The following is a 10,508-nucleotide window of genomic DNA, read 5'->3' as shown; positions in this document are numbered from 1 at the left end:
TCCCATGCGCAATATGGAATTCTTCTGATCAGGAAATTCTGGGATTCTGGTGTGGAATATGGAATTCTTCCCATTGGGATATTCCAGGATTCCTGGGTGGAATATGGAATTCTTCTCACTGGGACATTCCAGGGTTGAATATGGAATTTTTCCCATTGGGACATTCCAGGGTTTCTATTTGGAATATGGAATTCCTCCTCCACCTGGGACAGTGGGAGGTGTCCCTGCCCACGGAACAAGATGATCCTTGAGGTCCCGCCATCCCAAAGGCTTTGATGGGTCAGGGCCTCATGAATGAGTAACGAGGCCAGCGAGGAGCTCACAGATTAACCCAGGCCTGGGCAGAGCAGAGCTCTGGCCTGAGCTGTCCTGGCCCACAGAGCTTCCCTGCCTTAATGAGTAATTAATTAGTTTGCTGTGGGGGTTAATGAGGAGGCACTGCAGAAACGATCTGTGATTAATTAAACCACCTTGAGCTATGCACAGCGGCTGAGCTGGGCTGGAGAGGAGCTGGGCCTAGGGATGGAGCTGAGCTGGGCCTAGGGATGGAGCTGAGCTGGGCCTAGGGATGGATCCAAACTGGGCCTAGGGATGGAGCTGAGCTGGGCCTAGGTGGATAAACTGGACCTAGGGATGGATCCAAACTGGGCCTAGGGATGGATCCAACTGGGCTGGGATGTAACGGCTGGGCCTAGGGATCCAAACTGGGCCTAGGGTGCTGGGGGCCTAGGTGGATCCAAACTGGGCCTGGGCCTAGAGCTGGGCCTAGGGATGGATCCAAGCTGGGCCTAGGGATGGATCCAAACTGGGAATAGGGATGGATCCAAACTGGGAATAGGGATGGATCCAAACTGGGAATAGGGATGGATCTAATGTGGGAGTAAGGCTGGATCCAAACTGGGCTAGGGCTGGATCCAAGCTGGGCCTAGGGCTGGATCCAAGCTGGGCCTAGGGATGGACCCAAACTGGGAATAGGGCTGGGTCCAAACTGGGAATAGGGCTGGATCCAAACTGGGAATAGGGATGGATCCAAACTGGGAATAGGGATGGATCCAAGCTGGGCCCAAGAATGGATCCAAGCTGGGCCTAGGGATGGAGCTGACCTGGGCCTAGGGATGGATCCAAGCTGGGACTAGGGATGGGATCTTCACTTTAGCATAGTTCCTGGAGCTGGTCTGGACCAGCCAAACCCAGCAGGGGTTGGAGTGGGCCCTGCAGACCAGCAGCCACCCCCAGTGGGAAAAGCTGCAGAAATTGGTTTTCCCTTGGTTTTTCCATACACCACCCAAAGCCAGACTCTGTCTTGCTCAGCCTCCTTCCCTGAATCCTGGAATCCCACAAGGGTTTGAGTTGGAATGGACCTTAAAGCTCATCCAGCCCCAACCCCCTGCCCTGAGCAGCAGTTTTAAAAACACCTCTCAATTACTCCATCTCTAAATAAAAAAAAAAAAATTAAAACAATCCAGCACCAGGTGAGCCAGGCCAATCCAGCACACCTGCACTCCTCATCCTCCACCTGCCCTCAAAACCTTCCTGAGCACGGGATGATCCCAGAGGATCCCTGGCATTCCCAAGCTGTTGGGGTCCAAGCAGGCTCAGGAAGATCCCAGCTCTGAGTTCAGAGAGAAAGAGAGAGAAAACCATGCCCATCCCTCCTGTCTGATAATCCCAGTGAATTCCTGTCCTTCCAGGGATTTTAGGATGCCAGGAGGCCCTGAAGGATCCTCAGCTCTGAGTTCAGACAGAAAGGGAGAGGAAATCGTGCCCATCCCTCCCGTGCTGGTAATCCAAACTCCTTCCCGTCCTTCCCATCCTGTTGGAAGGTCCCAGCTCCGAGTTCAGGCAGGAAGGGCGATCCCCCCGCGCTGCTCCCACCTCGAGCAGGATGCGCCGGTACCCGTATCCCGTGTCCCTCTCCGTGTCACTCCCCTCGTCCCTCCCCGGCCCCCGCTCCCCGTGTGGCTCCCCGGGGCCGCTCGGGCAGGCCGCGTCTCTCCCCGGTCCCCGCAGCCGGTGTCCCTCCCCGGTCCCCGCAGCCGGTGTCCCTCTCCGCGTCCCTCGCGGGGGCTCGCTCCCCGTGTCCCTCCCCGTGTCCCTCCCCGTGTCCCTCCCCGTGTCCCTCCCCGGGACTCGCCGCCTGTGTCTCTCCCCGGTACCCGCGGCCTGTGTCCCTCCCCGATGTTGCTCCCCGTGTCTCTCCCCGTGTCCCTCTCTCCCCGTGTCCCTCTCCCCGCGTCCCTCTCTCCCCGTGTCCCTCTCTCCCCGCGTCCCTCTCTCCCCGTGTCCCTGTCTCCCCGTGTCCCTCTCTCCCCGTGTCCCTCTCCGTGTCCCCGTGTCCCCGTGTCCCTCCCCGTGTCCCTCCCCGTGTCCCTGTCTCCCCGTGTCTCTCCCCGTGTCCCTGTCTCCCCGTGTCCCTCCCCGTGTCCCTCTCTCCCCGTGTCTCTCCCCGTGTCCCTGTGTCCCCGTGTCCCTGTGTCCCCGTGTCCCTCTCTCCCCGTGTCCCTGTGTCCCTCTCTCCCCGTGTCCCTCTCTCCCCGTGTCCCTCCCCGTGTCCCTCTCTCCCCGTGTCTCTCCCCGTGTCCCTGTCTCCCCGTGTCCCTGTGTCCCCGTGTCCCTCTCTCCCCGTGTCCCTGTGTCCCTCTCTCCCCGTGTCCCTCTCTCCCCGTGTCCCTGTGTCCCCGTGTGCCTCTCTCCCCGTGTCCCTGTCTCCCCGTGTCCCTGTCTCCCCGTGTCCCTGTGTCCCCGTGTCCCTGTGTCCCCGTGTCCCTCTCTCCCCTGTCCCTGTGTCCCCGCGCCGCTCCCGGGGCCGCTCGGGGCCGTGCCGCGGTTCGGAGCGCCGCGGGGCCGGGAGCCGCATTCACATTCCTGCCGCGAGCGCACTTGTCAGCCGAGCTGTCAGTGCCGCCGTAATGGGGCCACGGCGGTCACTCGTGTTGGGAGTAAACACAGCCGAATCTGAGAAAACAAGAGCAGAGCCCCGAGCTCCCGGCACGGCGGCACAGCCCCGCCGCTCCCGGGGCGCTGCCCGGGCTGCCCCCGCCGCCCGCCCCAGAAACCCCCGGCGGGGATGGGGGGCGCTGCCCGGTACCCCTGCAATGTGATCTGGGGTTCCAAAGGGGCTGTTTGGGACGTGCGGGGACATCCCCGGCCTGCAGCCGCTCGGGGACACGAGGTGGTGGAGCCGCAGCTCGGTGACTTCCAGCACGAACAGCTCCAGCGCTTGGTTCTGATTTTTGGAGCTTAAAAATGGAGTTTTGCACATCCCTGAGCCCGTTTGGAGTGAGGCTCCAGCCTCCTTGTCCCCCTCAGCATCCCCCGGGATCTCTGCGCTCCTCCTGCCACCTCCAGCGGTGCCACCAGCGCCGGAGGGGACACCTGGGCCAGGTGGGACGGAGCCGGCTCGGCAGCAGCGCGGGGAGGGACCGGGGGGTTCGTGGGGCCGCAGCCCCGAGGAAGAGGAGGAGGAAGAGCAGCTCTGGGAGCCGTCATTGGCGCTTCTTCGTCTGGGAACATTCCCCCGACTCCCAAAGGCTCCAACAAAGGGGCGGCCGCGCTGAAAAGCCGCGGTTTGGGGACAAAGAGGGGATGGGGCTGCCGAGGGCAGAGCGGGCACAGCCCCGGCCGTGCCCCATTGCTGCTCCATCCCTCACCCCAAATCCATGGAATGCTGCTCTTCCCACTCCCTTTATTCGCAGCCACAAACCCTAAAAAAGCCGCAAACGCCGCCGAACATTTCCTGCGGGCGGGGAGGGGAGCGGGCAGTTTTTATCCTCCTCCAAACCCGACGCGAAATGTTGGGGTCACTCCTCCTTTGAAATCCCCCGCGGCCTTTCTTCCCATTAAACCAGCTCCCAGCTCAGAAGTTTCTTCCCCACCCTCCCCCCTCCCCGTTTTTGGTTTTTTTTTTTAATTTAATAATAAAGCATCTCAGATCTCGGAGCTGCAACTCATCTCACACCTAAGCGAGATTGCGTTTTGCACAAGCCTTTCAGCTGTTTTCTCAATCTCTCCTCTGTCTCATTCTCAATTCAGGCAGTTGCTATAGGTATGTTTTAATCCCCAGCATGGTAGATTTTAATTAGTCTTTGTACAGATGGCCAATTAACATTCATTACTTTTGCCTTGAGCGATTAATTATGAGTTTGGATAGAAGGGGAGATGCAGACAGGAAAGATGGGCAGGTGAATAAAAAAAGGGATTTTAATCAGAGTTTGGGATTTTTTTTTCCCCTTTCTGGTTTATATATATACACACGCACATGGGAAGAGGAGGGAAAAGAGGCGACACGGTGCGAGTCACATTCCCAGAGAGCCATTCCAGCCCCGGAGCCGCGGGAACGGCACCTCCAGCCGGGGATGCTGCGGCTTTGGGGCCGCGGTGCTGCCAAAGCCCTCGCAGGGACGGAGCGAGCGGGGCAGGGAGTGCTGGAGTGACCCCGCTCCCTGTGCCCGCCTGGGAATCCGCATCCCAAAGGATTTGGGTGCCTGGGCATGCCGCCTTTGCGGCTGGAGCGGTGCCAGGGCGCCGGGGACAGCGGTGACACAGAGCGGTGACACAGAGCCGCGTCTCGGTGCGCAGGACGGGCCCCGCGATTGTCCCCTCCCGAGCCCCGGTGACACGTCGCTAATTCTTCCTAATTGATTTTTCACGCCGCTGGGAGGGAGACGGTGACATCCAACAAGAGAGCGCCGATGTCGCGGCTTTCTGCGGCATGAAAGGGGCCGGCGGCTCCCCCCGAGCCCGGATGCCTCTGCCGGGGATGGGTAGCCATGGTAGCCGGGCTGGGCCAGGCTCTGCCGGGCTGGGCCAGGCTCTCCAGGGATGCTGTGCCAGGCTCTGCCATGCCAGCCATGCCAGGCTCTCCCGGGCTGGTTCAGCCTCTCCTGGGCCTGCCATGCCAGGCTCTGCCGGGCTGAGCCAGGCTCTCCCGGGCTGGGCCAGGCTCTCCCGGGCTGCCGTGCCAGGCTCTGCCATGCCAGCCGTGCCAGGCTCTCCCAGGCTGGGCCAGGCTCTCCTGGGCTGCCGTGCCAGGCTCTGCCATGCCAGCCGTGCCAGGCTCTCCCAGACCTGCCGTGCCAAGCTCTGCCGGGCTGGGCCAGGCTCTCCCAGGCTGGGCCAGGCTCTCCCGGGCTGCTGTGCCAGGCTCTGCCATGCCAGCCGTGCCAGGCTCTCCCGGGATGCCGGGCCAGGCTCTGCCATGCCAGCCGTGCCAGGCTCTCCCGGGATGCCGGGCCAGCCTCTCCCGCTGCCACTGCGGGACAAGGGCTGGAGAGGGAGAGCGGCAAAGGGAGAGCAGGAAAGGGAAAACTGCAGGGGGAGAACAAGAAAGGGAAAACTGCAAGAGGAGAACAAGAAAGGGAAAACTGCAAGAAGAGAGCAGCGGAGGGAAAGTAGCAAGGGAGAGTAGGAAAGGGAGATCAGGAAAGGGAAAACTGCAAGGGGAGAACAGGAAAGAGAGAGCAGCTAAGGGAGAGCAGGAAAGGGAAAACTGCAAGGGGAGAACAGGAAAGAGAGAGCAGCTAAGGGAGAGCAGGAAAGGGAAAACTGCCAGGGGAAAGCAGCAAAGGGAGAGCAGGAAAAGGAAAAGTGCAAGGGGAGAGCAGCAAAGGGAAAAAAGCCAGCAAGGGGAAAGCAGCAAAGGCAGAGCAGCAAAGCCCCTCGGGCCGCTCGGTGCCCCCTGCCTGGCACGGGGCCGTGCCACATTCCCGCTGTGTTGTGCCCACGGTGGGACTGGGGGCTGCGAGGGGCTGGTCCCGCTGGCTCCTGTGGGAAATGGGGATTGTGGAAGGATTTGGGGACAGGATCCATCCCGCAGGGCTCGTGGGGCCTGCCCTGGAGCTGGGCTCGCTCTTTGGAGGGGCAGGAGGGACCGGAGCCCTTCTGGCATTGGGGGGTGTGGGGATGTGGCTGCTGTCACCTGGGCACGTGGGGGCCTGGGGGACGTGTCACCTGCCATGGCTTGTGAGGGGCTGTGTCACCTGCGCCCTGCCTGTGGGTGTCTGTGTCACCTGCACCCTGCCATGGCCTGTTGGTGTCTGTGTCACCTGCACCCTGCCATGGCCTGTGTCTGTGTCACCTGCACCCTGCCATGGCCTGTGGGTGGCTGTGTCACCTGTGTCCCAGAGGGGTCTCTGGGTGGCTGTGTCACCTGGATCCTGGCATGATCCCTGGGTAACTGTGTCACCTGGATTCCAGTGTGTTCCCTGGGTGTTGGTGTCACCTGGATCCCAGAGTGTTCCCTGCATGTCTTTGTCCTCTGGATCCTGGCACAATCCCTGGATGGCTGTGTCACCTGTGTCCCAGGGCATTCCTTGGGTGGCTGTGTCACCTGTGTCCCAGGTCATTCCCTGGGTGGTTGTGTCACGGGGATCCCAGCCTGTTCCCTAGGTGACTGTGTCACCTGTGGCCCCTGGATGTCTCTGTCCCTGGATCCTGGCACATTCCCTGGGTGTCTGTGTCACCTGTGTCCCAGAGCACTCCCTGGGTGCCTCCCCACGCTGGCAGCGCCCCTGAGGATCCCCCAGGTGTGCCTGAGCACTGCCCCAGCTCACCCCACCGCAGAGCTCTGGGCATGGCTGGGGGCCCTGGAGCCCCAAACCCACGCTGGGCACCCCCAGGGGCTCTGCTGCTGCCACCCCCCCCTGCAGGAGCTGCACCCCTGCTCTGCCACCTCAGGGAGCAGCGTGGCCTGGCCAGGGTGTCCCCTCCAGGTGACACACAGGTGGGACAGCCAGCAGCCGGCAGCAGGGCACCCAAACCCCTCTGAGCAGCTCGTGGGGCAGAGTCTGGGGGAGCCCGGGGGGCTCGGGGGGCTCGGGAGGCTCCGTGCCCACCTGCAGAGCCGTGGCAGGGTATGGCCCTCTGCAAGCGTGTGCCATGGAAATGTGCACATTTCCTAAAAGCAATATGGAACAGCTAAATATACTGCTCACAAATCTGTTTACACTAATAATGGCTGGGAGCCTGCCATCCATATGACTGCACCGAGCCATGGATTCAGCACAAACTCCCTGCAAATCCCTCGCACGAGGAACAAACTCACGGCGCTCCACATTTCCATTTTTCCCCCTTGGTTTTTTTTTTTAATTTTTTTTTCCCTCATTGTCAGGGAAGGGGGAGCAGGGATAGACCCACAAACACAGTGGGACAGACCCCCAGACACAGTGGGATAGACCCAAAACCACAGTAGGATAGACCCCCAAACCCAGTGGGATAGACCCCCAAACCCAGTGGGATAAAACCCCAAACCCCGTGGGATAAACCCCAAACACAGTGGGATAGACCCCAAACACAGTGGGATAAAACCCCAAACCCAGTGGGATAGACCCCAAACCCAGTGGATTAAACACCCAAACCCAGTGGGATAAACCCCAAACCCAGTGGGATAAACCCCCAAACCCAGTGTGTTAAACCCCCAAACCCAGTGGGATAGACCCCCAAACCCAGTGAATTAAACCCACAAACCCAATGGGATAAACCCCAAACACAGTGGGTTAAACCCCCAAACCCAGCGCATTAAACACCCAAACCCAGTGAATTAAACCCACAAACCCAATGGGATAAACCCCAAACACAGTGGGATAGACCCACAAACCCAGTGGGTTAAACCCCAAACCCAGTGAATTAAACCCAAAAACCCAATGGGATAAACCCCAAACACAGTGGGATAGACCCACAAACCCAGTGGGATAAACCCACAAACCCAGTGGGATAAACCCCCAAACCCAGTGAATTAAACCCCCAAACCCAGTGGGATAAACCCCAAACCCAGTGGGTTAAACCCCAAACCAGTGAATTAAACCCAATGGGATAAACCCCAAACCAGTGGTTAAACCCACAAACCCAGTGTGTTAAACCCCCAAACCCAGTGTGTTAAACCCCAAACCCAGTGAATTAAACCCACAAACCCAGTGGGTTAAACCCCAAACCCAGTGTGTTAAACCCACAAACCCAGTGTGTTAAACCCACAAACACAGTGGGATAGACCCCAAAACCCAGTGGGATAAACCCCAAACACAGTGGGATAAACCCCCAACCAGTGTGTTAAACCCCAAACCCAGTGGGATAACCCCCAAACCAGTGTGTTAAACCCCCAAACCCAGTGAATTAAACCCAAAAACCAATGGGATAAACCCCAAACAGGTGGGTTAAACCCACAAACAGTGGGATAAACCCCAAACCCAGTGAATTAAACCCCCAAACCCAGTGTGTTAAACCCCAAACCCAGTGTGTTAAACCCACAAACCCAGTGGGATAAACCCCAAACCCAGTGGGTTAAACCCCCAAACCCAGTGGGATAGACCCACAAACACAGTGGGATAAACCCACAAACCCAGTGGGATAAACCCCCAAACCCAGTGAATTAAACCCCCAAACCCAGTGGGATAAACCCCAAACCCAGTGGGTTAAACCCCAAACCCAGTGAATTAAACCCAAAAACCCAATGGGATAAACCCCAAACCCAGTGAGTTAAACCCACAAACCCAGTGTGTTAAACCCCCAAACCCAGTGTGTTAAACCCCAAACCCAGTGAATTAAACCCACAAACCCAGTGGGTTAAACCCCAAACCCAGTGTGTTAAACCCACAAACCCAGTGTGTTAAACCCACAAACACAGTGGGATAGACCCCCAAACCCAGTGGGATAAACCCCAAACACAGTGGGATAAACCCCAAACCCAGTGTGTTAAACCCCCAAACCCAGTGGGATAAACCCCCAAACCCAGTGTGTTAAACCCCCAAACCCAGTGAATTAAACCCAAAAACCCAATGGGATAAACCCCAAACACGGTGGGTTAAACCCACAAACCCAGTGGGATAAACCCCCAAACCCAGTGAATTAAACCCCCAAACCCAGTGTGTTAAACCCCAAACCCAGTGTGTTAAACCCACAAACCCAGTGTGTTAAACCCACAAACCCAGTGGGATAAACCCCAAACCCAGTGGGTTAAACCCCCAAACCCAGTGGGATAGACCCACAAACACAGTGGGATAAACCCCAAACCCAGTGGGTTAAACCCCAAACCCAGTGTGTTAAACCCCCAAACCCAGTCCCGCCCTGCCCACCGCTCAGCCCCTCTCCCAGGATGGGGACACTCCGCACAAGGGATTTCCCAGCTCAGCTCCAAGCTCTGGAGCTGCCTCCAGGGCTGAATGAACACAATATTTACCCATTTCCCACCCAACTGAAGGGTCCGAGGCAGCATTTTGGCGCCGGGCTCTTTCCCATTTTCAAAAAAAAAAAAAAAAAAAAAATATATAAAAAGAGGGGGAAAAAAGCCCCTTGGGAATTGGCAGCTCGTGGTGTATTAATGGAAAAGCTGCAGACTTGGCTCCAGCTCACCTCCCCAACATAATGTTAAATGGCAGCAAGGCACTATAGCAGTCATTTACATATGGTGCTTATAGACGCCAAACTTATTAACACAATAAAACTGCTGCGCCAGGAGCTTTCCTGCCTATTTTTCTCCTGGAGAATGTCAGTGTTGGAAGCACCTATCCGCCTGGTATGGAAACACCCGGGGCTGCCTTTCATATGGCACCGGCAAAATAAATAAATGACTCAGCCAGGGGCCCCTCCGACCACTCCCCGAGGGAGGAGGGAGGGAGAGGAACCCGCGGCCTCGGAGCTTTGGGGGTGGGGGAGACCACGGGAATCCACCAGGATCCAGCAGGACCCCCTGGAAAAATTCGTTTGCCCCTGCTTGGGGCAGCTCCACGCCAGGATTGGCTTTAACCCCCGCTCTGAGGTGTTCCCAGAGCTGGGAGGGACAGCCTGAGCCGTTTCTGGGTGCGTTTTCCAGGAAAAGCATCTCCAGAGAAGGTGCGCAAGTGCTTCCAGCAGGGAAAATGCTCCACGTGGGAAAGCAGGAAAACTCCCAGCAGAGTGGGAGAGCAGGAAAACTCCCAGCAGAGTGGGAGAGCAGGAAAACTCCCAGCAGAGTGGGACAGCAGGATAATTCCCAGGAGTGGTTTGGCCCTGCAGGAAGGCTGGTGTCAGAAGTGACATTGGGAGCAGTGTCCCGGTGCCATCGGATGGCATTCTGGGGAGGGGAGGGCAGCCAGCTGTGCTGATCCGCCCTGGTGTGGCACTGCCAGGCCCCCCGGGGGTTTTGGGGACTCTCCGGGGTCCCTCAGCTCCTCTCCCCGAGGTTTCCTGGCCCTGCAGGCTGGCAGGGGATGGTCCTCAGGGGCTGGGGGGTCACACTGCGGTGCCCTCCGGGCTGGATGTGCCATTTCCCGGGGGAAATTCCCCAGGAAAGACATTTCTGCTGGAACGAGCATTTCTGGGGTGACCCCAGATAGCCCTGGTGGGAGAGCTGTGGGGGGACATTAATGGGACACCAATCTCACCCCAAAGCACCAGGGGGGACATTAACGGGACACCAATCTCACCCCAAAGCACCGGGGGGACACGAACGGGACACCAATCTCACAGGACATGGCAGTGACACAGGGACATGGCAGTGACACAGGGGATGGCAGTGACACAGGGACAACAGTGACACA

Source organism: Camarhynchus parvulus, chromosome 4, assembly GCF_901933205.1.
Source record: "Camarhynchus parvulus chromosome 4, STF_HiC, whole genome shotgun sequence".
Lineage (NCBI taxonomy): Eukaryota > Metazoa > Chordata > Aves > Passeriformes > Thraupidae > Camarhynchus > Camarhynchus parvulus.
Note: the sequence above shows the minus strand (reverse complement) of the source record.